The sequence below is a fragment of the Canis aureus genome, chromosome 30 (assembly GCF_053574225.1).
Source record: "Canis aureus isolate CA01 chromosome 30, VMU_Caureus_v.1.0, whole genome shotgun sequence".
In the NCBI taxonomy this organism is placed as follows: Eukaryota; Metazoa; Chordata; class Mammalia; order Carnivora; family Canidae; genus Canis; species Canis aureus.
Genome location: NC_135640.1, coordinates 39,194,241 through 39,222,238, shown reverse-complemented (window position 1 = coordinate 39,222,238; position 27,998 = coordinate 39,194,241). Strand labels below are relative to the sequence as shown.

The 27,998-nt window shown below is 41.0% G+C and overlaps 1 protein-coding gene and 1 long non-coding RNA gene across 4 annotated transcripts in view; both read left to right on the top strand.

Annotated features, from left to right (window-relative positions):
• Positions 1-27,998, top strand: part of DSCAM (DS cell adhesion molecule) — a 732,790-nt gene that overhangs the window by 302,682 nt on the left and 402,110 nt on the right. The window lies entirely within an intron of this gene.
• LOC144301672 (uncharacterized) lies at positions 1,544-16,975 on the top strand. The gene is made up of 3 exons (XR_013368413.1): positions 1,544-1,612; positions 3,191-3,341; positions 16,600-16,975. It is a non-coding gene; the product is annotated as an uncharacterized LOC144301672 (long non-coding RNA).

The following is a 27,998-nucleotide window of genomic DNA, read 5'->3' as shown; positions in this document are numbered from 1 at the left end:
TGATGTGAGCTTCAAAGGGGCCTGTGTGGTGGTGGTGTTTAGGTTTCATTGTTCAAACATTAGGCAAAAATCTATCGTATGAGGGTTCTCTAGAGGAATAGAACCAATAGGATCCGTGTGTGTGTGTGTGTACATGTACATACACACCTGCACCACCAGATCCTGGGTATGCCCTCCCTCTGCATTAAGTACAAGTATCTCTGCAAACCAGAGTAGCTGAAGGTCAGGCCCAGCTGCTGTGCCAAAGCAGTGATTCAAGGTGAGAGCAGTGGGCTGGATCCAGGAAAATAGCAGCAGGCTGCCCCTCCTGGTTCCCACAGGCAGGGGAATGGAGGGCCCTGTTGCCTGGCCATCCCATGGTCGGCCTTCCTGCTGTTGTCTCAGGAGCTAAGAGCCACAGGCCCCAGCACCAGTACCACACTACAGCCCGAAAGCAGGGGAAAGGAAGAGGGAGTCATCTTCTACTGGTTTGCTATTCTTACATCCATGGCCCTGTTTCCATGGACTTAAATCATGACATTTCAGTTTAGGTCTGGGCAGAACGGGCTAATACCTATTAACACTGAAAGCAGAATGTTAAATAGCCTCATGGAAATCTTCAACGGGGATGGTTTAGTGATCACCTGGGTCACCTTCCTCAAGTGACAGCAAGGGAAACGGACCCCTGAAGATGTTAGGTAGCAGGCCAGCAAAGGCTGGTTTTAGGATCCAGGGTGGAAAATGCTTGAATTCACTACTGTCTAGAAAGAAAAGAGAAAGAGAGAGAGGAAAGAAAAGAGGGGGGAGAAGAGAGAGAAAGAGAGGAGAGAGAAAGAGAGGGAAGATAGAGGACAGAGAGAGAAAGGAGAGAGAAAAGGAAGGAGGAGAGGGAGAGAGAAGAGGGAGGAGAGAGGAGAGAAAGAGGGAGAGAGAGAGGAGAGAAGGGAAAGGGGGAGGAGAGAGAATGCAGAGAGGAGGGAGGAGAAGGAGAGAGAGAGAGGAAGGAGAAGGAGAGAGAGGGGAAGAGAGAGAAGAGGGAGAGGGAGGAGAGAGAGGAGAGAAAGAGGGAGAGAGGGAGAGAAGAGAGGGGAAGAGAGGGAGAGAGAGAATGCAGAGAGGAGGGAGGAGAAGGAGAGAGAGAGAGGAAGGGGGAGAAGAGAGAAGAGAGGGGAAGAGAGAGGAGAGGGAGAGAGGGAGGGAGAGAAAGAGAAGGAGAGGAGAGGGGAAGAGATAGGAGGAGAGAGAGAGAGAATGCAGAGAGGAGGGAGGAGGAGAGACGGAGGAGGAGGGAGAAGAGAGGGGAAGAGAGAGCAGGCAAGAGGGAGAGGAGAGGAGGGAGGAGAGGGAGAGATTTGGCCCCCAATGGCCCTGTGTGTGAATGTGCATGTCTCCACCTAGAAAGCAGACCGGATTGTGCGACCCTACCGGGTGCAGGGCACCACCAAAGCCCCCCTGCTCCGTTTCTTCCCTTTCTGACCCCTGCCTGGTGGCAGAGAGAGATGGATTTTGACAGAACCAGGAAGAGTTGTCCTATTTCCATGGCAACATCAATTCACATTCTGCAGGTATATCGCGGCCACTTAGGCCACGGACTCAGTGAAGGCTCCTGAAGGTTCTGGCCAAAAATAACTCGGTATGCCTCGGTTCCTCCCAGCCCCACGGAGAGGGGTGCCAGCTGTCAGCAAACCCCACCCCCCCAGCTGGAGATGAGGGGCAGGGCTTGCAGGTGCACCAGCAGGTGCAGGGCGCGGGGGCTGCTCCACTGTTTCCGCTCTGGGAAGAGCTGGGTGGAACGTGAGATACCTTCTCCCTGCCTCACCCCAGGGGCACCAGATACTTAGTATTTCAGCAGAAGTATTATAATTACATAGCTTAGAGTTAGAATTAATTAGCATTTGGGGAAGTAGTGATAAAACCAAGCAGTTATTAAAAAATTAATTTTTATAGAAGTTCAGTTTGGAGAGTCTTGCTTTTCCTTTGAAGGCTAGATTTATTCTTTTGTTTATGAATGAATGACAGTGGGGGGAGGGAGTAAGAGGATAACAGGATTTCATAATCCCATGATCAACCTAAACTAATAACTCCCTTCTCTCCCCTCCGCCCCCAGCGTTACCAGTGGTAACAATGGGATAGTTATTACCAGTGGTAACTTTCACTGGATATTAAACATCCAAACCAATGGCACACAGGCCCAGCATACTTAAAAAAAAGTAAATCAAGACCCAAGACTTCTGGTCATGTTTGCGGGATCTGTAGGAAAAGAATGTTTTGTAATCATCCTTTAAAAAAGCAGTAATTTCCCAAATGATGAGTTATATCAACGTTGAAACATAAGCATAGTGGAGAATCAGCTCCCATGTCTGTTCTAGGCACACAAGGTACTCAACAGGCATCACACAGTGTCAGGCAGTCAGCAAATACTGTCTTTGCATGTTCCCCGGGGGCTTCTCGACACCTGGGAAGAATAAGGAAGGCAAATCATTGCCCTCAGGAATTTTACTCTGCTTAGTTCCTTGGCATGAGGAGTCAGAAAAATACTGGTTTATAATGAAGGAAAAGTATTTTTACTTTTGATTGGAGTTCAGTGACTCTACCACTTAAGACCAAAGACAGTCACAGTAAAATCTTAATTTCCTGAAATAGTTCATTATTCTATACTTATATAAAAGCCTGTTTTTACTCTTGGAAGATAATGTTGAAGTGTTTGAGGTAAAAGGGCATCAGGTATGCAACATACTTTTAATTTTTTTTTATTTTTCTTTTAAAGATTTTATTTATTTATTTATTTATTTATTTATTTATTTATTTATTTGAGAGAGAGAGAGAGAGAGACAGCATGAGCAGAGGGGTGGTGTGGAGGGGTAGAGGGACAAGCAGACTCCCTGCTGAGCAGGGAGCCTGACCTGGGGCTTGATCCCAGGACCCTGGGATCATGACCTGAGCCAAAGGCAGACACTTAACTGACTGAGCCACTCAGACACCCTTGCAACATGTTTGTAAATTGTTCAGTGGCAACAATGGTTATTGTCTCTCTTTTAAAAAGTGTCAGTGGTGGCAGCAGGTGGCAAATTGTCATTGAGTGGCCAGATTAGTGAAAGAGATGCTTCAGGTCGTCCTACGGTTTTTTAGTAACTGACCCTTTGTAACTTTTCAAAATTATAAGTTGAAAGCTAATGGAGTATATAGCTTTTGATGAAGTGACCTTTTTCAGATTTTCAGAAACAAAGTTTAAGAAAACCATTGCTTTGGAAATGGTGCTACCTCAGAAAATGGGATGCATTCAGTAAAAGCTTTTTTCCTATTTCGGAGGAACAGCAGAGTAGTTTCTGCTGTGTTCTGAAAACCGTAGAAGTGATGAACTTGTAAGTATTAATGTTCTAGATTTTAATACTGGGAGCTCGCTCTTTAAGGAAAAATAGAAATCGCTTGGGCACACTGCCTCTTCTTAGAAATGAAATTTCACCATCTCTTCCCCCATGCAGTCCTTGACCTCACCCTTGCCAGTGTTTTAGGATCAAACGATCAGATGATTCACTTAGCACTTTCATATCTAAGTTGGGTTATTCCCTTCAGAAGGCCCTTTGGAAAAAATACCTGGGATTTCACAAGCTCTGTTGATAAACCTGTTTTAGTCATGGTTTAACAACTACTATTATTTAACACATTACGTATTTTCTAAAATTTTTTATTAATTTAGTTTTTAAATAGTCTCTATGCTCAGCATGGAGCCCAATGCAGGGCTTGAACCCATAACACTAAGGTCAAGACCTGAGCTGAGATCAAGAGTCAGATGCTCAACCGACTGAGCCACGCAGGTGCCCCAACACATATTTACATATTTATGTGACAATATTACATATTACATTTACTAAATGAGAGAGAGAACAAGGAACAAAAGCAAATTCTTCTGCAGAGTCCATTTTTGTATCCTATCACCATGCTCCATAAAATAAAAAAAAAAAAACTTTAACATCTAAACACATGTTGGCATTTTTCATCTTACCACTGGATATGGCCACAGAGCATTAGGATGTACACTGGTGCAGCCTGTGTTGTCTGACTATTGTTTTTGGAAAATTCTTATAGGTTTTATGCAATATTAAGAGGAAAAATAAAGGTCCAGGGGTTCCATGGTTCATTTTGAGTAAGGAGACAGTCTCTTATATTTTGATGTATTGAGCTGGAGCTTAGGATGTTTTCTTAATAATCCAGAGTTTTAGCAGTGAACTACATTTTAAGAGGAATAAGTATGTATCACTCAAATTAATCAGGGAACCTTGTTCATGTTCCCTGGGATGATGAAGCACTGCATGACTTCCTGGTCCAGTGACAACATATAGTGAGAGAAAAGGTGATTCTGGAATTGTAAATGGAGCACAGAGGACTGAGGGAAGAGCTTTCCTGTAATTCTTTAGAAACAAGGAGTATGGTTTGCCCATATTTGTCAGATTTTCTTTGTACATGCCCTGCTTTTCTTAAATTATTTCAGAAGGTTGCTTTCATTTTTTGAAAGGCAAATTTTGTGTGTGTGTGTGTGTGTTTAATTTTATTTATCAGAATGAGAGAGAGAGAACAAGCAGGAGGCTGGGCAGAGGAAGAGGGAGAAGCAGAGTCCCTGCTTTTGGGGAGCCCAAGGTGGGGCTTGATCCCAGGACCCTGAGATCACCACCTGAGCTGAAGGCAGACGCTTAACAGACTGAGGCACTCAGGAGGCAAAGGCAAATTTTTGAAAACAAATGTATGCCTGCTAGTTCCTGCCCAGCTGATGCCTGCCCGCGCTTGCACAAGCAGCCTTGGATTTTTCCATGTGGGTTCTGTATACCATCTATCACCACATCGTTTACCTAGCAGTCCTGAGACTAGAGTGTCAACCGTTTATGAAGTGCCTTTCTGTTTCCTCATCCAATCTATGATCTGGTTTCCAGAAAATAGTTTGACTATTTTCAACTGAACTTATGTTTTCTTCATTGTTACATACATTTTCCAGCTTTTAAAGTCTCCTTCTAAAAATGTTATTTTTCTTGTAATCTCTCCATTTATTCAACACCCATATGCGTGTTTTTGCTCTTAGATTTTTGTTTGTTCCCAAGATGGAGTTTATTCTTTCAACCACCGTGGCTCCTGCACGCTGATGTAAATAGTGTGCACATATGTTTTGGGGTGGTAATTTCCATCCTGTCTTGGCAAGATGCCCTGAATCGCCCACCTCTTTCCTTCCAGGGGCAAATTACATCTCCTTAGAGATGATGCATGACCTGAGTGAGGAAACATCACTGTCTCCTGCTATGATGTGTATTCCCTGTGGTTGAGAATTACCTCTCTGCACAGGGTGAGACTCAGTGGCATTCATGGCAAGGAGGAAAAGACAGGAAGAGAAGGCAGGTTGAGTGAAGTAGAATAGGTAACAAAAGATAGGAGGATGCAAGAAGACAGACAAGTACCAGTGAGGAAAAAAAAAAAAAAAAGAAATAATAAGAAAAGGTAGGGGAGAGGAACATGATGCCTAACTGAGCCCTGTGGTCAGAGAGAAGTTTTGGAGGAATTACTGAAAACTGGACAGATCTGCTGTCCCCTCTCAGCAGGTCTAAAGGGCAGCCACCAAGGACACAGTGGTGCTGTTAACAGCGCTAATGGAGGGGGCCTGTCCAGATGTGAGCAGAAGAGGCTAGAGACTACTACTCCCAAGGCCTATAAGGATGAAATGATATAAATTCACTATAAAAAGGTAAAATATGCAGTGAGATTTAAATATTATGTGCAAGGGTGCAAATGGAGGTGTATTTCCATTACTGATAACCAGGTAGTCCAAAGCTGATGCTTCCCAAACACTGTCCAGTTACAGGAACCCTTCTGAGATCTACTTGTTCCTGGCGATCGATGGCATGGAATAATGTGGTGTGAAGGAAGCTTCGCACGCTCTCCTCTGCCCCTTCTTTTACAAGCTTTGACTACTATTGAATTTTACTGTCTCTGACAATTTAGACTCCAGAACATCACAAGAGGCCCATATTTCCAACAGCTGGAAGTAATAGATGTAAGATTGGGAAGGACAATGAGAATGCCTGTCTATTTGCCGTTGTATCCCCAATGGGCAGCAGGGGGACCACCACGAGTAAATGTTAAATTAACATTGGTGAACGGATAGATAAGAAAGAAAATAGACTCCATCATTTTTGTGAGTGGGAAAGAACAGGGCTCATTCAGGGTAGGATGGACAAATGCCTTTCTTCTCCTTGGCAGTCACTGAATGGAGTTCAGGTAGAAGGAGATCATTGTTAGATTGATTCAAACACACTCACCCTCTTATTGCAAAACCGTGTGGCCTGTCTCCCTCTCTGTTCTCGTTCTGTTCAACTTCTTTCTGTGCACAGGTCATTTCTATGGAAACAAGACCTCAATCTGATACCTGCTAGGTGACAAAATGGCGGCTGATGTTCAGCCAAAGGTGGAAGGGGCTGGCTTTGGTGGAAGCTCAGGACCCTGACTTTATTCATGAGAGTACAAAGTTCATAGACTCATGGGATGTTTGAGCTGAATGGGACATTAATGATTTGATTTGGGGTCAATCCTTTTCACTTCTTTTGTAGTTGAAGAAGGCTTTCTTTTTGAAGAAGAGCTAAAGTTGCCCAACCAAGATCATGTTCAGTTATTTTTAAGTAACATGCACTGAATTTACGGAACTTCTTTTTCAAAGGGAACTCTCATGTTACTCTGATAAAGAAATTCATGTGATAACTTATATAAAGCTTAATTCCTTTTATTCTTAGTTGTATTTATATGAATATATTTTTAACATTGGTTCTTAACAGCTGTGTTTTCTTGGGAGCTGTTAGAAAATATCAATTTCTTTATCTGTAAAATGGATAAAGGAATATTTGTTCTATTCTGTTCTCCTTTCTTAAGAATAACTGAGAACCGGTGAAAACACTTTATAAACTATAAAGCAATATACCACATACAGAGTCACAGAAATTAATAGGATTTTACTATCCACCAAATAAATCCAATCTGTAATATTAACAGATGTGTGCACAATACAAAATTATTCTGATAAATTTTTTTAAATGAGGATTTTATGGAGTTTTTGGACTGTAGAACAAACATGATGTGATTTTTCGCAAAAAAAAAAAAAAAAAAAAAATTTCTAGGAACGTCTGGGTGGCTCAGGGTGTGATCCCAGAGTCCCAGGATGGAGTCCCATATCAGGCTCCCTGCCTGGAACCTGCTTCTCCCTTTGCCTGTGTCTCTGCCTCTCTCTGGGTCTCTCATGAAAAAAATAAATAAAATCTTTTTAAAAAATTTCTTGCTTCTGTTCTAATATGTAAATAAGCATGGTACTAATTCCTCAACAACTTACTATTTAAAAATTAAGCTATTTCTTAGTTCAGACAAGGGAGATTAATTATAAGGCAATACCTAGTCATGTCTGTCTACACAGCTGGAATATTAGTGATAAAAGCACTAGCTCCACTGAAATTAATAAATATCCTTCTAAATTTGATTGCCTGTCATTGAAGTATAGCCCCTCCAGAGTTTGTTTCTGTATTAGATTTAGCCATGCCCTTTAGTGATTTCACAGTGAATTTTTGTTTTTTAATTTCTGTTATGTTCAGGGGTTAATTTTGGAGTCCCTCAGGGGGGAAAAAAAAAACTTTCGAACATTTCTTATCGAATTCATTTTCTGGTTTAGTTGGGGTTTTTTGTTTTTCTTCAAAATGCACATATGCAATTTTTTTAACTTCACAAAGTGTGAAGTCATTGTGCTGGAGCTTTTATTCCTGCTTTTGAGTGTGATTCTCTATGACTGTTTAACAGAATTTTCACTGGCCAGCTGCTGTATGTGTAAAGCTCTATGTATTGACCGGGTCCTTGTCCGTGTCCGATCTCCTTGTCAATCTGCACCCACTGCGTGTTGACATTTGCCCTTGGGGTGAGCATGTGAAATGCCCCTGGGAAATCAGAGACAGCCCCCTGGCTTTTAGTGAAATGAACAAAGGGGAGACATCTTTCCTTCCTCAATGCCCTCCAGTGAAGAACAGAAAATCAAATCTCTAGGCCATTGAATGTTGGCAGGGATCTGCCAGCTATTTCTTTATGCTTAAGTGTAAAAGAGAAGCAATCTTAGAAAAGGACCCTTTGCTAATCAGTAGGTTACTGGGGAATGGTGGCAAGGTTTGACATCATCTCGGGCGTCTGGGCTCACTGTCCATACTCCTTTTAAATTCTACTTAATGGTTTATTTTCTTGGCTTCTATGGCTACCGATGGCTGTGCTCTTGGAAACAGAGGGCTGAACAAAAAAGCCTTTCCCTTTCCTGTGTAACACACAACTCCCACTGAAAAATGTTTTTTGCCAGATTCTTACTACTCAGCAACCAAAGGTTTATGTCTGAAATGCATCATTCTGCCATTATTCCTTCTATTGGACTGTTGTTTTCCTGTATGTTTATACGCCAAGTGATTTAGTTAGCATATTTTAAATTTGATTTAAATTTATCTATGCTTGGGATCCTTTTACCATTACTAGTTTGCATTTTAACGATTATAAATAAGTTATTCTGATAATCATAACCAGCTCTTTGGATCTTTTACTTTCTCCGTTGGGTTATAAATAGCATTTAAAGTGTGAATTCCCATTTAAAGTGTGGATAAAGTATGAATCTCAACATATTCCATTCTATCCATTCCATTATTGATTTATTTATTTTCTAAAAGTTACAAAAGTGAATGTCCCTTTGCTTTCCCAGTCAAACAATTCGGAATAGTGAGTACCCAAAGTTAAGACTCTCCTTCCATTTCTGGTAGTGCGATCCCAACACACACTTCCCTATATCCAGATTAAATATGCCTTCTCAATTGAAGGTTGTTCCACTTTAGGGAAAAAAAATAAGCAACACATTCATCCCTGCCCATTTCTTTAAAAAGATTTTATTTATTTATTTGAGAGAGAGAAAGAGCGTGCACATGAGCAAGTGTGTGCATGAGTAGAGGGAGGGGCAGAGGGAGAGAGAGAAGCAGGCTCCATGGGGCTTGATTCCAGAACCTCGGGATCATGACCTGAGCTGAAGGCAGATGCTTAACAGACTGAGCCACCCAGGTGCCCCTTTGCCCATTTTCCACAACTACCTTTAGTAAATATCTGTGAATTTCTGGCCATGAAGATCTACAGATTAGTGCTTTTGTACAGCAGTTCTATAAGGAGTCATGGAACAGTCCTGACCAGCTCCTATAAATGCAAGGTATTTTAATCAATAGGAAGCGCACATTAGAAATGCATGATTTTGCTACGTAAAAACAACAGAGTATATGTAAATATGTGAACGTGGTGTTTGTCATCCATAAGTCAAATAGAAGAATGATAAGACTATTGTCTAAAATCAGACCCTGGTATTTAATAAAGATTGATGGCATTTTAACAAGGGAAGTCTATTATCAAATTAAAGTGTAGCTTCTCTGATGCTTTATATTTGTTGTTAATGTTTTAGTGACAGTGGGGCAAAATATGTTTTCTTCCCCTGTTTTGACTATGACTAGATCAGTACCTTCTATGTTATTTTTGGGGTTAATATTTTGCTGATACAGTAAGATCAAAAATATATTTTTCCTCCTAGAAAGTCACCCTTTCCTTTGGCCATATATATGGACATGACATTTTGGTGAGTAAGCATGATGTCAGATGTGTAGAAAGGGCTACTAATTCTCCCAAATTTGCTGCCTTCAGTTAGTGATTGTTTTTCAAATATGGTTTATTGCTTCATATTTGAATTAAGCAGATTTTGAACCACGTGGTTTTTCTAATTAAGCAAGATTAGCAAATAGGTGGTCCAACAACCTCAGTTTCTTTCATCTTTTCTCTGTGAGGTTAGTGGGTCAGAAGTTCCCATTGGCATTTTCTGTGTATATCAGGGAAGCCATGGGCAGTTGTGGGTTCCAGGAAATGGTATCAAACCTTCAAATGAAAGATCTGATTTGCTGGAATACTCATTCTTGGTTTGTTTGTTTGTTTTTTGTTTTTATTGAAGTTCGTTTTGCCAACATATAGTATAATCTCCAGTCCTCATCCTGTCAAGTGCCCTTCTCAGTGCCCTTCACTCAGTTACCCCAACCCCTCACCCACCTCCCCTTCTGCAACCCTTTGTTCCTTTCCCAGAGTTAGGAGTCTCTCATTGGAATACACATTTTTTATTCTGTATCTGAAAACCAGATGCCATAGGCATTGCTGCTGTCCAGGCATGCAAGCTTGACAGTCGAGATCCGTGGTGAGAAAGCCTTGACAATGCTCATTTGTCTTTGAGATTAACAGGGTAGCTTATAAAATGGGTTACATATTTTTGAAATGCAAACATGCAGTGCATTAACAACAAAGCTTCTGCGGTAAGCCTTTAAGAATCTCAAAGGAAGTACAAGTTGGTTCAAGAGTACTATATTCAATTTTTACTGTACAGTTGGCAATTTGTCTCTTTTTTTAATGGTTCTTTGCATCATTTTAAGCATCTTCCTGAATGAAAAAGAGCTGAATATAGCTACTTTGCTCATTTCAAAGATACACACTTTGATTAATAGTTATTGGCGAAGTGCTAAAAGTCAAGGATGCTGTTACCATCACACACAGAGGGACTGGATCTGCGAACTGTGGTGGGATTTCACGAGAGGAATGCTGCATATCACAATCATTAAACAACTCCCTGTGTGACTTTATGTGATGAGCTGAGATCCCCAAAGAGCAATTTAATCAGCATAGCTCGAGCTAGAAAGTTCTGACGGCTACCTTCTACCTTAGCAACAGACTAGTCTCTCGGTAATATGGGTATTCCTGTAAACAGGTGGAGAGATTAAGGGACTCCAGTGTTCATGAAGTGGAGAAAACTCACGATAGCATGTGCCACTTCAGGTGTTCTCTGAGATCTGTAAGGGAGAGTTGAAGGAAGCAACAAGCAGTTGTAAAGCAATTGAGAAAGGTCTGAAAAATAGAATCTTTCTTAGAATTTGTCTGACTTTTTCTCAGAATGGTATGAATGAATATTACAAGATCTCTAGAGTTCCCTATTCTAATCAAATAGCAAATAAACCTGTTAAAAATAACTGGAAGAAAGTTTTAGCATGTGAGAATACCTGCCTACACAGAAATAGCTCTATCCCCGCTGTCTGCTTTTGCAAGGTAGAATGGCTCAGCATTACAGTTTATTACAGTTTTATAATGGGGCTGAAATTCTGACAGATTCTGGATTCACCTGCCTGTATGGATTGGGTCTCCCTGTACTTCATGCATGATAGGCTAAATCCGTTTCCACTGATCCTCAAACACTTTCTTCTCCAGGTGTCTCAAAGCCTTTGCAGTGTATCCACCACCCATGTAAAGGGAAGCAGGTTGTGGGGCACGGTTGCAACCCCAAAGCCAAATCATGAACAGAGCCTCATCTCCTGTTTTGCAGAGGAGAACGTGAGAGCTGGTATAGCATATATCTTCCACTACGTCTTTTTCTCTTTTTTATATATAATAGGATCTTTTTTTTTCATCTTTGTATTTCTTTAAAAAATAACTTAAATAATTTTTGTTTGATTACAAAATAATATATGTGTCCTTTGGAACGTTAAAAACTATAAAGAAATTCCTCTCCTCCTCCCTCCTCTATCCCCATTCCTCTTCTGTTCTATCCTCACCTCTTCTTTTTCCTTCCTTCCCTGTTCTAGGCATGCAGTATGTGAGCCTCTAAAACTAGCTAGAGGAGACAGTGAGCATGAGATGTTTGTGCCCCAAGCCTGGTTCTTCCAACACTCATCAGAGCTGTTACTGAGAAGTTTGAGCTATTACACAATAACACCTTTTTTTTGGGGGGGGGTCAGCCTCAAAGAGAAGTTCTGCTAATCGATGACCCAGGGGTGATGATCAATAGCAGTGGTAACTGAATGATAATCAGTCCACAATGACAATAAGTCAATGCTGAACTCAGAGCGGAGTCTCAGTGTATCCACCAGGTTCCAAGTGACATGGTGAAGATGCTTTCCAGCATTAAGGCAGCACAGAGTCAGATCTTAATCTCTGTGGCTTGAACAATCCAGAGGAAATAGAATCCTGATGAAATACTCCAATTAAAGAGACCAGTCATCAGTGACAAAAAGTTGGGCTCCAGATCTCAGTGTGTATTTGTTGGTGAGGCACTCAGCTAGGGAGACAGTACTGCCTTGTCATAAATTCATGTTAATAAGTTCTTCTTTGATATGCGAGAAAGCTAGCAACAGAAGTGATTGGCATTTGTTTTTCAAATATTTTTTTCAACACTGGTCAGATAAATTAGGAAGAGGAGGGAAAACACCAGTCGCTGATATCAATACTAATCCGTCTTAGTTGGTAAGTGGATATATTGCGATGTAAAAAGACTTAAAGGAGAATTCTCAGCTCATGGGATAGCAGAGCGCTTTGAATTCAGCTCTGCAACTCATCAGCAATGTGGCCAGGAGCAAATCGCTCTCTGCCACCCTAGTTTCCTCAGCTAAAAAAATACTTAATAAAGCATCTAATTGTGGAAAGTTGCTGGGAGGTAGGCATTAAAGAGAATACGTGAAAAGTGCCTTTGAGCAGATGCTTCATTAGAGGAAGTGGTGGTCAGAGTTGTCAGCTTCACTGTCTGTAGGTTCAAGTGTTCTTAATCTTTTGGTGTCATGGAGCTCCTCAGAGGTCTGACGAAGCCTGTAGAACCCTCCTCAGGATAGTGTTCTAAGTGTATAAAACAAACTCCATAGTGTTATAAAGGAAGTCATTTATCAAGTTTGTGTGTGTATACACACACACACACACATACACACACACAGAATCATGACTCCCAAAGATGCCTAGGTTCTACTCCAGGACCTACCTGTGAGTATGCTAAGTTACATGGCAAGGGGGGTTGAAGGTTGCAGTTGGAATTAAGGTTGCTAATCAGTTGCCCTTTCAATAAAAGGAGAAAAGTTTCATGAAAGATTCACAAGTAATAATTGTTAGATGACCTCCATTACTTTGGGGCTAGAAAATAGTCAAGGTGGGCTGTGGGGGTGGGGCACCTGACTGGCTCAGTTAGTTAAGCATCTGCCTATGGCTCAGGTCATGATCTCAGGATCCTGGGATTGAGCCCCAGGTCAAGCTCCCTCCTCAGCAGAGGGTCTGCATCTCCCTCTGCCCCTGGCACTCCTCATGCACATGCTCTTTTTCTCTCAAATAAATAAATAAAATCTAAAAAAAAAAAAAAGCGGGGGGGGGGCACGGAGCATAACCAAGTATCATTTACACACACAAAGATGAGCAGAAGCTGAAATGTCAGTGAAGCTAGAACACGGAGCATATCTCTGAATGCTTCCCCCAGACCAGGGCATAAGTATTCAATCATGATTTACCTGACCCTTCAACAAGAATGCAGAAATACACAGACAGGAGAATAAATCTAAATATTGACCACTAAAATAAAAGATGAATTAACTCAAAAGTGACAGATGTTTCCATCTCTTTATTATCACTTAATGAATATTTGGGGATCTCAAAGAGGTCTTCCTTGATAACATAGTGCCAGCAGGTAGATTTCTGCTTTCTCAAAGGCAGCTGACTCAAACTTCCATTGCTTTCCTTCCTGTGTATCTTGACCTAAGATCAGCAAAAGTTCAACAATTACATTATCTTTAGTGCTGCACACATAGGGTACCAAGTTGAAAATCTTAGACTGTGTGGTTGCAGTGAATTCTGGAAATGAGGATAATTTTTTATTTTGAGCTTAAGAAAGCCTAAGTGGTAGGCACTAAAAAGGCTCATCTTGACCTTTGAGCTTGGCTACCATTTTTCAGAACCACCTGGTTCATTAAGTCTGGGCCATAATGGACTGGTATGGGTATGGGTTGAGTCCTATCCCTGCACCGAATTCAGTTATCCAAGTCCTGACCCTCAGCACCTGAGAATGTGACCTTATTTGGAAATAGGGTCACTGTAAATGTAATTAGCTAAATTAAGATGGGGCATATCGGGGGTAGGGTGGGCCCCTAATCTAGAATGACTCACGTCCTTATAAAAGGGGAAATATGAACACACATGTACACAGAGAAAGTCATGTCAAGATGAGTTACGCTGCCACAAGCCAAGGAACTACCACAACTTAGGAGAGGAGCCTGGAACAGATCCTTCCTTGGAGTCTTCAGAGGAAGCATGGCCCTGTGACCCTTGATCTCTGACTTCTAGCCTCCAGAGCTAGGGTTAGGCTACTTCATTTACAGTAGTTAGTTGTGACATCTCTAGAAAACCAATATCAACCCTTTCAGCACACTCCAGCCAAATTTAACCCACACGTGTACAAGCAGTTCAGACACTAGGCACATTATCCCATAAAAAAAGACAGGAAAGGCATGGCATCTCATGCAATAGCTAATTTTAACATCTTTATTAATCATTTAATTTGTCTAGGGCTCAAGTTTTATTCATCTGTTAATTGAGGAGGCTTAGTTTTTCTGAAATCCTCCCATTTGCCTGCCCTGAGGGCGATATAACATAAACCCCAGAGAGTTTGGGATTTGCCCAAAGTAGCCCACTACCAGCTTAAACCATCTGTGAAAACTGTATTAAGTCTTGAAGATTTGTGTGGATTTAATTCTTTTCCACATTATATGTGTTTGGTTTAATATTAAGTGATATTTGAAATTGCTTACCATTGAAGCATTAGTCTTATGAACTGTGCTTATACCCGAGATTCATATTCCTTTACACACTATCACATGTCTCTGTTATTGGGACTGTTTGGGAACAGTGGGTCTATGCTATCTGTGGTCCTTCTAGCCCTAAAACCCTGGACTCCAGGGACTGTTCATATATGGCTTGCATCATTAAATATCAGATTATGTCTCTGTGTGTGAGACCTCCAGATGAGTCCATCTTTGTCTTTGTGGATCCCCAAATACACACTTTCAGAATTAATTAATATAAAATTAAAATACCGCTCATTGAAACTATTTCACTGGCTCATGTAAAAAGTATGTGCCTAAGTATGTTTCTGCTGGGTGGCTCCACAGTAAGGCACTTTGATCATGGCAAATTGCTTAAGGAATCTGTTCATTTTGTGTATAGGAAATTAGGACAGTTGGGAAAAATGCCTCAAATTAGATTCAGTAATCATATGCCATTGCCTTTTCCACAGAAGTAATTTGTGATAAAATCACTTAAAACCAGAGTCATCACGCACAGCCTTACACTCACAGGAAGGGAGGAGCTCCCCATGGAGCTGGGCTTTGCAATGGGCTCTGCCGAAACCCCTCTCAACTTGGCAAGTTTCCTCATCTTTGAAATTGGGGAAACAATTCATTTTGGGTCTACTGTGAAAACTAAATACAATAATATATATCCAGTCCTTTTTATAAAATTTAAAGGGCTGCATGGCTGTCAGGAATTTTGTGCATTTTTAAATAGACCCAGAAGACGTTAATGGGGTTGCCAGCAGGGCTGATACGCCTTGTGCTCAGGACCGTTTAGTCTATGATGAACTTAACCAAGGAGGATGAGACAGAGAACGAGCATCTCAAGGCTTCAATTAATGTAAACATTTTCAGGGAAAATAAGAGTGACTCTAAGACTGAAGAAGTTTAGAGACCTATTGGTAAAAGGGTCAACAAATATTAAATACACTTTTTAATATTGGGTGGTATGTCTTCTGAAGAAGACAGTGAGTTTGTATTGTTGAAGTACCAGCAAGACCATTAACAAAACTCAAATGGGGTAATACTGTGTGTTAAAGGTGAAATTAAATGAACAACAAAAATATTGGATGAACTGATTACTTGTCTGCATGGTTAGATACCAGACTTTGATGATGTTGGCACCCAATTCCAATTCATTTTGATTTTAATGATTATTAAAAACCAAAAAAAAAAAAAAAGAAGAAGAAAGAAAAGAAAAAGAAGAGGGCAGGTGGTGTGGTTCTATTAGTTATCTGGAGGTGCACTCTTCAAGTGATGGATACTTGCAAAGCCAGAAGGTGAACACAGCTTACAGTTTATATCTTTTGAGTAAGTATGCGGTGTGATATCTCTCAGGATGGAGACCTTACACCAATTTGTGATCTTCATGTGCTGTGAGGAGACACTAGCTATATAGCAGTAGATTTAAAAAGAAGACAAAAAAACCTGGTCTCATGAAGCTTATATTCTATAGAGAGGAAGATAGACAAATGATCACCTCACAGGGAGGTGATGGTCTATGTGTAGAAGAAAAATAAAATAGGTAAAGGGTCAGAGAATAGTGGAAGTGGTGCTATTTTAAAGGGGCTGATTAGGGAAGGCCATAAAAAATGAGGGAGCAAGGAAATGGACCCTGTCAAAATGAGGGAGCAGGGAGTAAAAAACAGCAGGTCAGGAGCCCTGTCATGGTTGTGTACCTATAAAATTCAGGACCCCTTAGAAGATCAGTGTGGCTGAAGGAGAACAGGTAGGAAAATGAAGACAGAAGAGTTGAGATATGAGGATACAGGGCCAAGTCATGAGAAGTCCTGTGAGGACTTAGGGCTTTACTAGAGAGATGGAATTCAACTGGGGAGCTATCGAGAGGTAAATGGGAGGGAGAAGGAGACACCTTCTGTGTGTCCTTCCACTTACTGGCTTCTCCCTCTTCACCCAGCCTTGGCCATGGGGTCTCCTCTTCTCCCTCAGCATCTCCGTGGACAAGTGAGAAGCACTGTTGGCACCATGAAAATAAAGTTTCTAGAATGGTCAAGCTCTAATCCCTCCTGAAGATGGTCTTTCCTTTACTAAACCCCTGGAAGCCTCTGGAGCTGTGGACCACTGTCTTGCCTGCTCTTATATGAGTTTCTATAGATTCATATGTTTCTTATCTCTGGAAGCATACTGAAGATCCCTGAATGAGGACTCATTTTTAAAATCCGTATTTCCCACTTGCACACAGAAGACATGTAACAAAACTTCACTACCATGCAGGAGAACACTAAGTTTAATGCCTTTTTAAAAAAATGTATTCTCATGAGAATAGAAGCAATTCACGGATGACCTCAATGAGAATAAAATTGGTACATTCTCAATGGAGATAGTCTTTATATATCACAATGAGTAAAAATAGAGAGCATAATTTTTTAAAAGGGAGAATCCGAGAATTAAATTGGAAAGGGAAGCAAAAATATGAAACTCACAAGATTAATACTAAATATAACACACTTGATGGAAATTCATCATTTGCCCTCATCCTCTGGGACAGAAGTCATAACTTTATACAAAGGCATAGGGTTCTCAGATTAAATATGGGGTACTGAGTTAAATTTGAGTTTCTGACAAATAGTAAATAACGTGAGTGTAAGCAAATATCAAATATACTCAAAATTACACGTTCTCAGAAATTCAGATTTAACTGGTGTCCTGCATTTTTTTTTAGCTAACTCTGGCAATCCTACAAAGAAGAGGCTATTGATTCATTATCTCTAGACTATGAAGAATCATTGCTGCAGTAGTAGCAAGAGGTTGTGTTGGGACTCCTTGCAACCACCAATCTTTTTGACTTTGTTCTGGCTTAGGAAGTGCATCCTGGGCTGCACACCTTCCCTATGCCTCTCCACGTCCACTATATCACCTGTCTCTGTCTTGCTTTGGGTCCCAAGTGGCTGTGTACATCAATGGGCTCCCTGGTCACTGGCTTCCCATTGGGCTCAGCTAATGGGAGGCACCGGAAGGAGATGGGGAGAAGAGTGCTGACAGCGTATTTATTTTATTTCCACCAGCTCCCTCCCTGCCAGGTTGTTGAGACTCCTGCTCGGTTCCCATTCACTCTTCAGTCCCAGGGCAGGTAGCAGCTTTGAGTTGCTCTCAGCCCCTGGGCACTGCACTAACTTTGTAAAGTGTCCCTTTGTAGATTCCCCTCAAATTACTGAGCCTAGGGTGCCATCTCCTCTCTACTTAACACAGTATAGGCTGTTCAATAGATATACAAGGTCAAGTGTATGATCTGTGATCATGGAAGCATGAATTAGAAAGAAAAAAACAAAGATTTGGGAAGGAAACAGCAAAGTTAGCATTTTGGCTGTGCCATTCAGATGGTGAGGTCCTGGTGGGCACTTAATCTCCATTATAAAATGGATATCTGCTCCTAAAAAGTTCTGGAGGAATGAATAGAAATGGGAACCTTAATCAGCAGGGGCAGGGGGCAGGGGGGAGAAGAAGAAGAAAAAAGCTCTGTGGGAAAAAAGCAATTTATCACTAGAATGCCCATGTCCTCCATAGAACAAGATCATAAATCCTGTATTTATAGAACCTGTGTTTTTAAGAGGATTTCTTCAGAAAATCCAGAAATCAAAATGTTTAGTAAATGAAAAGGAAAAACTAACAGGCAAGTCACATCTTGTCTTGTGCCATTCTTTCCTACAGCCCCTCCTTCCTGCCTGTCCTTCACTGTGCTACTGAGTTCTATTCCCCAAAAAGGGTGCTAATGACTTCACTTCTGACTCAGAACTTGGATGACACTTTTCAATGAACCTAGTAGGTTTTCAAGAAATATTTGTTAATTTTAATTGCATTTCTATTCCTTTGACCCAATTGTCTCAAATGTGGTTGGGAGAAAAGCAGCAGAGAAATAGCTAAATCCCCTAATTATTTCTCTAAACTTTCTCAGTGAATTCGCAGACATATTGAAGCATGGCTGATCCCACACAGTAGAAAAGACACACCAGGCCAGTGGGCGGATTCTTAATTAAGAGCAGGGATCTTTTATTTAGAGGCTGGCCCAAATTCTAGCTACTATCGTTCATACATGTAGGAGAGTTCCAAGAGTTTGTTTGGTTTCATTTGGTTTTACTTTGAGTATTCAAGCAAGGTGGTCGAAAGGGCAAGAGTCCTAGCAATCAGTGAAGAGATTGATTGGTCTTGTCACAATTCTTCAGCCCTGATAAATTTGTGGGCTAGAATTGCTGCATTGTTGGGTCGGGATTCCTCGGCAGCTTTCTCCATATCTGCCATATTGTGTTTTCCTCTCTCATGCCATATGATTACATAAACAGATATAAGAGTTTCTTCTCAATCTTTCATAGTTTGCAAGTATCTATACATGAATTTCAGTGTAGTCTGTTTTCTAGCTTAGGTAAATTTAGTTGATCTCATTTAACTGAGTTGATCTGTTTTATTCCCAGCTAATTTTTCCTGTAACTATTACCCATCTTAATGATGTTCTAGAGAGCCCCAGCTCTCTTACTTGGTACAGGATGGGCGGTGTATCATATTGTCGTAATGAGAAACTCTCTTAATGTTCTAATTAATCTCCCCTTTTAAGATGGCTTTGGTCATTGTGTGGATTCTTAAATTCTATTTGAGAATTTCTATAGTGTTTATTTATTCTCCTTTTAATATTTGTTATCTTTTCTCAATACTGGTGATGGATACACAAATAAAATATTTTGTATTATGATATAGGTATGCATAATCTTAAAATATAATTTCTTAGAGATCTTATAAATTCTGAACAATGGTAGTCAGCTGTTTCTTGATCATATCAATTAATTTCTACCAATTTTCCTCTGGTCCTACAGAAATTATGTCCAAAAAAACCTTGTGTAAAGGGAAGGGAAGTCAAAACCTGAACCCTTTACTGGCCGTTCACTACATTCAGCTCTTTTTTTTTTTTAAGATTTTATTTATTTATTTATTCATGAGAGACACACAGAGAGAGAAAGAGAGGTAGAGACACAGGCAGAGAGAGAAGCAGGCTCCATGCAGGGACCCCGACATGGGACTCAATCCTGGGTCTCCAGGATCATACCCTGGGCTGAAGGCAGTGCTAAACCCGGGCTGCCCCTGCACATGTTCTTGACCCTATGTTATATGTCCTACCTTGTGCTCATCTTTTATGAATACATCGGATGACACACCAAGGATTCTCTCCTTGAAATTCTATTCGTATTTCACAATTGCAGTAGTTCGAAAATTGCACTTCAACAGAGCGTGGTGGCATTTCCCAACATTAGTTGGAGATCTATGTTAGAAATAAGCTGCTCTTTAGTGACATAGAGCTGTGCAAAGGCAAATGTATATACCTGATTTTTATTGGGAGCAAATATCCTAATTAACGTTAGATTGGAGTTCCTTGGAGCACAAGTGTGCAATGTTGAATTTTTGTTGAGAGAGAGAAGAGTGACATATATAATAAGTGCTAACTGTGGCAAATTTTGAAAGCGTGGTTTGAATTGTTTATGTTTATTCAGTCATGAAGAGTAAATTAGTTAAATGCTTGCTGCAGAAAGATGAGTTAGAAGTACACCATTCAAATGTGCTCTCATGTAAAGAGAATGATTGCCTTCTAATTGGAACATTACTATTATCTTCTGGACGCTGTATGCCCCACAGTTTGGATCTCAAACCAGCTGACTTGGGCACTCTGTGCTGTGCCTGTTTGAGCTTCTATATCCTGTGTGGGTGTCAAGGCAGATCCTCACTGATGTCTGACGGCAGAGCTTGAAGGAAAGATACAGCCTGCCACTGAAAGACATGCAAGCAAAGGTGAGGGGGTCAGAGCAGGCGGGAGCCCTCTGTTCTGGGCGTGGGAAGTGAGCCTTATGCTCAATTATTTCCCCGTTCTTATTTTTATATAATTGTCCTCCCCTGACCTGCATGACTCTTCAAGGCATTCAGATACAAAGCAAACCAAGTTTTTAATTTAAATGGAACTGATCTTCATTATGTGTAATATATACCTAATAATTTATGTATCCTTTAAATGGAATTTACCAATGACTCTGGAGCCTGGAATAACATTTTTCCCCTTAAAATAATGAAAAAAAAATACTTGATTTATTCAAAAGAGATTATTGAGTGCATATTAAACACTAATCACTGTTCTAGGTGTCCAGGACCTTTGCAGCATGGGGAGCCACTGGGAATTTGAGCAGAGGGTTGACATCTGTTTTAGAAACTACTGTGGCAACTGAGTTGAAAAAGACAGTGGTAGGGATGGGCATGGTCAAGACTAGAAACAGGGGACCATGAGCAGGAGTCCTGGCAGTAAAAGACAGCATGGCAGTGACAGCAATGAGGTGGGCAGAAGGGATCACACTCTGGTGTACTTCGAATGAATGGGATTTGCTGATGACCTGGATATGAGATGTGAGAAAAAGAGCTCAATTAACAATGACTCCCCAGTGCTTTGGATCATTTACAGTCAAGTAGAAAAACAGATTTTTCACTAGAAAATATTTATTCTTGTGAAGAGAATTACATTTGAAATGTACATAATCCCAGGGCAGTATGGCCAAGAGTATGGGGCCAAAAGGAAAGCAAAGAAAGGAGATTAATGGCAGATCCAAGTCCTGCTGCATGCCAGCGACTTTGCCAATACTAGTCCACCTGTCCAGTTCCTCTGGGGCATCCACATAGGATTATTACTCTAGTCTGGATACAAGGAATTCCAGGCAGAGCTCAGATCTTTTCTCACCAATGTGGGGGCGGTAAAGTGTGAGTGGGGGAAGAGGGAGGAGGGGCCCTAAGGACACCCCTGCCCTTCCCTTCCTCCCTCCTTACTCATTGTTCCTGATACGCCCTGATCAGGAGCCAGGTGGTGCACCAGTGGCCCCAAAGTGGGAAGTCATGGTATTGAGATCCATGTAATGGAAGCATGATTGTGGATTTGATTAAGTAAAAAATAAAAATATCTGGATTCCAATTATAGATCTAGATTTAAAAAAAAACAAGCTACATTTATCATGCACAACACTGCTCTTAGCAAATCAGACACACCCACAGAATCTCCCAATATATCCTGGTTGAAACACTATATCTTTTATCTTTATTTACATTTCCAAAATTTAGGAGATAAAAGATTTTTTTCTTTATGCATATTTTATAGCATTATTTTTTTTTCAAAGCATATTTCTAGAGAAGAGTGGCCCATGGTTTTTGCCTATCCAGTTACATATGAATATAGCACAGTGTGGTAGGAACTCATATAATATTCTTTGCACATAGCTGGCGGATCTCTGTGAATTTTCTTTCAAATCTCTGTGAACTCTCCTGAACACGTCTTTGTTGCCTTTCGGTGGGGAGGTATCTAGAATTTAAATTGTGTTTGCTGAGGATGATTCTGGAAATGAAACCAAGGGAAAACAAACCATTTTATTAATCCTTGGATGTGCGTGAGAGTTGGAGCAGAGAATAATAAAATTAGGGTTTTCCTTTCTCTGCTGAAGCTACAATCGGGATAATTCTCCCTCCCTTCCAGGTTAGAGGTTTTTGCCAATAATCTTCGAAGAGAACTCTCATCAGAATGGTGTCCGTTGTGGGATAATTTATCCTTCCTCTCTTCTTTGGCTGGAAGGCTGTCTTTTCTTTATGATGTGCACCTGTTGTTCAGTGTCCATGAAGCCAGAAAAGGATTAAAAAGCTTATCCCTCCTCCTCCTATGTAACAGAGTCAAACCTGAGAGCCAAGTGTTTTTTGTCTTTTTTTTTTCCAAACTGACAGAGAACCTCGGACATGACTGAGTATCCAAATAATAGTTAACAGAGGCCAAAGCCTTTTCCCCCTAGTCCCCAGGATGGGGAAGAGCCATGGTCTCCATGGAGACCTCTCAGACCCATTGGCTCTGCAGCAGCAGCAGCAGCAGCAGCAGCAGCATCCCTATCTTTGGAAATGGGAGCACAGGGAGGGGAGGGCTTTGCTCTGGGTGCTGGTTTTCTCAACAAAGTTATGTGTATCTACTGCAGGCCACCATTACTGTTCCAGGTGTGAGGCATGGAGCGCAAACGCTCTCATGGGGTACAGGATAGGTTTGTTGAGGACTGGTGCCTACAGAGGAAGGTTTGGATGAATCTGGAGCCTTAATACAAATCTGGTCCCTGGACCAACAGCATAGGCATCACCTGGGAGCTAGTTCAAGAGGCAGAAACTTCCAGACATCCTGAATCAGAGTCTGTGTTTAATAAGATGAGCAGGGGATTCGAGTGTGCATTTGGCCGGGGGTTGAGAAGTGCTGGTCCAGCATGCACAGAAGCTAGAACTTCGGGCTTTGACCACATTTGCTGCAGCAGCCCCTCTGCTTGCCACAGCCCTGTTCCCCCATAGTTCTCTTGCCATGAAAAGCATCCCTTTATCCCAGTCCCCAGAGCCTGAGTGGCTCTCTAAAAACCACTGTCACCTCCCTCACTGCTACTCTGCAGGGTCCCTCCAGATGATCTCCAGAAGCTGCCCAGCCTCACAGCCACTACTTTGGTTCCCTGGCTCAGATCACTAACCTTTGCATAGTTTTTTTGTTTGTTTGTTTGTTTTGTTTTTGTTTTGTTTGTTTGTTTGTTTTTTGCCTCCACTCTGACTCCCTACCAGTGGATTCCCCCACTCTGCAGTCATGCTGATTTTGCTAAAATTCAAATCTGTTCAAGCTCTGCTTAAAGAACTTGAATTGCCTTCCCATTGCTCTCAAAGAAAATCCACACTGCCTGGGTGGCTTCCAAGATCCAAGGGATGTCATTCCCCTCCAGCCTTGCCTCACGCAACACCCCAAACACCCACACCTGCCTGAGTTAGACAAAGGCACTTTACCAGGTAAGTCTTATGGCTACCTGGCATGCTTACCTTGCACCTGTAGACAGAAAGTGAGCAAGCGAACAAGAGAAATTGAGGAAAGGAGGGAGAGAAAGAAAAAGGGGGAGACACAGAGATCTTCCTCACCCTGACATTATCCAGAAAATGGTCCACTTTATCATATCATGCTGCATGTGGGTGTTACCTCCTCGCCTCCTGGTGCTGCCGGCCCCCGCCCCCAGGAACAGAAAATGAGCTAAAGCAGGTGCCAGTGCCACCAAGCCAGGGGCAGGTGCCTCAGAAGGAGTAGAAGCCCAATAAGGAGCAGAGCAGGAGCTCAGAGGAGCTCACGGGAGTGCAACTGCTCCACAAGTGTGCAAGTGTGTGCTGTGATGTTAGCTTATTGCAAGTGGTGTTTGATGACTGCTACTGAGCACAAGGACTGCAGGCTTGTGCAGCTCAGGGGATATGAGATGCCAGAGGGGGTGCCTGCATGCTCAGTTGATGAAGCATCTGCCTTTGGCTCAGGTCATGATGTCGGAGTCCTGGGATCAAGCCCTGTCTAAGGATCCCTATTCAGCAGAGAGTCTGCTTCTCCCTCTCCCTCTGCTGCTCCCCCTGTTCACCCTCTCTCTCTCTCTCTCAAATAAATAAATAAAATATTAAAAAAAAAAAAAGGAGCTGGAAAGGAAGTATTGCCTGGTCTCCTGGTATACCTGGTTTACTCCATGGAAATGCAAGCGTTCATTGTAATGCTAAAACACTGCTGTATTATGGGCCAGAGCACAAGATCTGTATGCATTTCAAGGCGAAAACATAAACTTTAAAATATCCTCTAGCACAGTGTGGGCCCCTTTTTATTCTACGACCCCAGGCCCCAAAATAAAGCCAGGTAACCACAGTAGCCTTCTGTCAGTAGTGTTTTGGGAAATTTGTGCGTCACACTTGGTGTCATACCAGATGGGGAAAGGTCAGCAGCTACAAAGATGACATAGCCAGCAGGAAACGAGAGCAAAAAGCTACTCACAAACTCCATTAAAGGATTTTTCTTTTTAGGAGTTAAAATCATGGCACTCACACAAGCACGATTGTGAATCAAAGATTTTTATTTAACGTATGTATTTACTAATGAGCGAACTGGTAAGGTGTAAACTGGTTCAGTTGAGGATTTGACCCACCAGATTTGTATTATCTGCAGGAAAACTCTCCTGCACCTCCCTGAACAGACAGAAATGTTCATATTGTAACCTGTCTTCTATTAACGTCTTCCTTTGTGGAGTTGTAAAAGCCCAATCACAGGCAAACAAAGGTATGGACAGCCAAGATGGGTGAATGGAAAGACACCCAAAGGCCACTTAATCATTTCTTGCCCATTTTAATCCTTCACAGTGTTTCCTGACAACATATTTGAGGTGGTGAAATATTGGATCTGACCACTCACAGTCCTTAGATTTGGTCTGTCTACAGGTAGGATGCCTGCTGAAGATCAGAAGACATTGTAGGGTTGGGACATTCTTGAAAGCAAGAACCATGCCCAGTCTTCCATCCATCAGGACCCTTCCTACTCCATAGAATTAATAATCTATAAATATTGGGCAATTTTGGAAATATTGAGATTAAAATAGCCTGATCCCTGGAAAAATAAAGTCCTTGCTTGGGGCCATGATAGGGAAAGGAATAGCATGCTTAAATACCAAATGTTTGAACTTCCCATTCAAATTTTAAAAGAAACACAGTCATGAACTCCTTTTCAGGGAAGCTTACCAGTACTCAAGAGAAGTCTACCGCAGAGTGACTGAGGCATGTTTCAGCTCTATTATTAAAATAATAAGGAAAGCAGGCAAGCTTTCATACCCAACCTGGAGATGAGACTTTCAATGGAAAAATAGCAATCCACGTTTATTCACAGATATTCATAGTTGTTAAATGAACTATATAAAAATGTGTCTGATAAACAGCTTAAGCAGTCTTAACTGTATATGTTTGATTATAATATCCCTCTATTATGTAGGAAAATAACATGCTATTAAGAATAAATTTTTCATAGCTACTTAATTTGATGAAGTCATCATGTCTTGTCAATCCACACAATAAAATTTTTATGAAAATTAGCTGATAAAGATATAATTCCCATTGAAATTTCTGGCCAAAGACTTAGGTCAATGACATTAAAACCAAACCAACTTAACTCTTAAATCATTGCTGCCCATTTAGCTTGATTTTCTCTTAAAAAAATGATAATTTTTTAAATGACTAAGACCATGCTTATGTGTAACAGGTTTCTTGTAAATGTTTGTTCTGCCTTCCTTACTTTGCAAATAGAATGAAAATGCAATTAAAATATAATCTTAGAATGCTGAAACACTTTTGGAAATGTTTAGATAGATAATTGTTATTTTTTTATGTTACGTAAAATCTTGTGGAATTCTTCCTTATGTGTGTCTGCACATGTGTGTTTGCTTTTCCACAAAACTATATTTCATTATGTTTCTAATCTAGAAACAAAGAAGAGTCATGTTTTTTTTTTTTTAATTAGTCACAACTAAATCATTGTCAAATTTTATGAGATGTCTTTCACTGGCAGAGTCGATCAATATATAACAAGCCAGTCAGATATATTTTTGAAAATAATCCCATCCACAGGACAGCAGCACTACTTTAATTATATTTTCACAATTAGGCTGGCTGCATGTCATTAGTCTCCCTGATAGCATTCCGCATATCATCACCTCATTTTCAAGCACACATCTGTTGGAGGCAAGCCACCCCACACACTTTATTCTTCTCTGCTTCACACTTCTGTGAAGTGCGTGGCAGTGCTGAGACTTACAAATTGTCTTGCTAAAATGCTTTGGGAAAAAACACAGGAGCCTTACGCAGGATATAAACAAAGGGAATGAAAAATTCTAGGATCAGAGGATGGATTGCCCTCCTGTCAGGCCCAACCTCAGGGACTGCGGGCTACCTTTTGCACTAATTCTTTCTGACATGGCTTCAGAAAATGGGGAAATGTAGTGATTTCTCTGGTCTTGCTCAGAACCAATGAAGTTTTCCTTTAGTCCAATTTCAAAAACATGAAATTCTTTCACACAATGCTGGAGCTGTAGTGAGAAACAATTCTGAGCAATTCTCTACTTTAAAATTAAAAAAGAAAAGAAGAGAAAAGAAAAAACTATTGAGCCTGGAGAAGATAGGGAGGAAAGGGCAGTGTGAAACATCTACATGTGACAGAAGCAATTGCTAGTTTTATTATTTGGGGGTTAAGTGTGCTTTAAATGTGTTCAAAGAAAACAGGCCCAATTTAATTGTGCTCCCCTATAGCTCTAAATACATAAAATTCAGAATCTATTAGAAAAGGTGCTTTGTAGAGTAGAGTAGATATGTATACAGTAGTGATGTTTAGAATATTGGTTAAAATGGCCACATTAAGAAATTCTGAGGTAATAGGAAGAAATTTACGTATGTGAATGAAGAGGCCAGGAATGATCTTCACTTATATGAAAGTGTGGCCATAGAGGGGTGGTGGTGGTGGTGAGCCATTTCCATGTATGAATAAATGAGCAGTAGCTCACAGGCATGAGAGAGAGCACTCTGGTTCTTCGAGTTGTGTTGCTCTAATAATAATTAGAGTGATTTCAGCAACTTTGGAGAGTTCTTGTTTCCTGCTCGACTGGGGACCAGGAATGGACCTGCTGGGGTGAGAGCCCAGCTTTTTGGATCAGTAGCCAGTGCAGTGGCTCCCAGCTCTTATCTGTCATTCATTTGTTTGCAGCTTAATGAAATTGCTCATCCATCACTCAGCTGCCTCCCTCCAAGGGAACCTGAGACCCATCCTGTTGGCCTCTTGGAGTAGTCAGTTATGGTGGCCCCATGCCCAAATTCTAACAAAGTGACTGGGCATTGCATGTGAATTAAGACAGTGCTGCTGCTTGTCATAATTTGCTCTTTGCACCACAGAGCGTGGTTCTGGTTTTATTGTACCTTTTTAAAAATGGAAGGAAATCATACTCTTGTAGTTTCGTTGAATTATTTTGGTCATTGTCACCAATACTGAATAATGTTGGATATTTGAGTATATCTCAGTATTCCTGAGCAAGGCTCTTGTTAAAAGAGAATTTAATAGCTTTAACATAGTTTTTATTCCCACTTGATGAATAGACATTGTTATCTCTTTTCCAAATCAATGTATATGGTAGGTTGACTAAAATGTTTTCCAATTACATTAGAGAAAATATATACGAATATTAATATCTGGAATGTCCTCTGTCCTTGAACCAATATAATCTTCAAGGTCCAATTAATCAAAGTTTTAGTAGGGATTACTGGTGGCCTTCCTACAGTACACACTTCTGTATGTGTTGCTGTAAAATATGAGAAAGGGAGACAGAACGTAAAGACTGCTAACTCTGGGAAACGAACTAGGGGTGGTAGAAGGGGAGGAGGGCGGGGGGTGGGAGTGAATGGGTGACGGGCACTGGGGGTTATTCTGTATGTTAGTAAATTGAACACCAATAA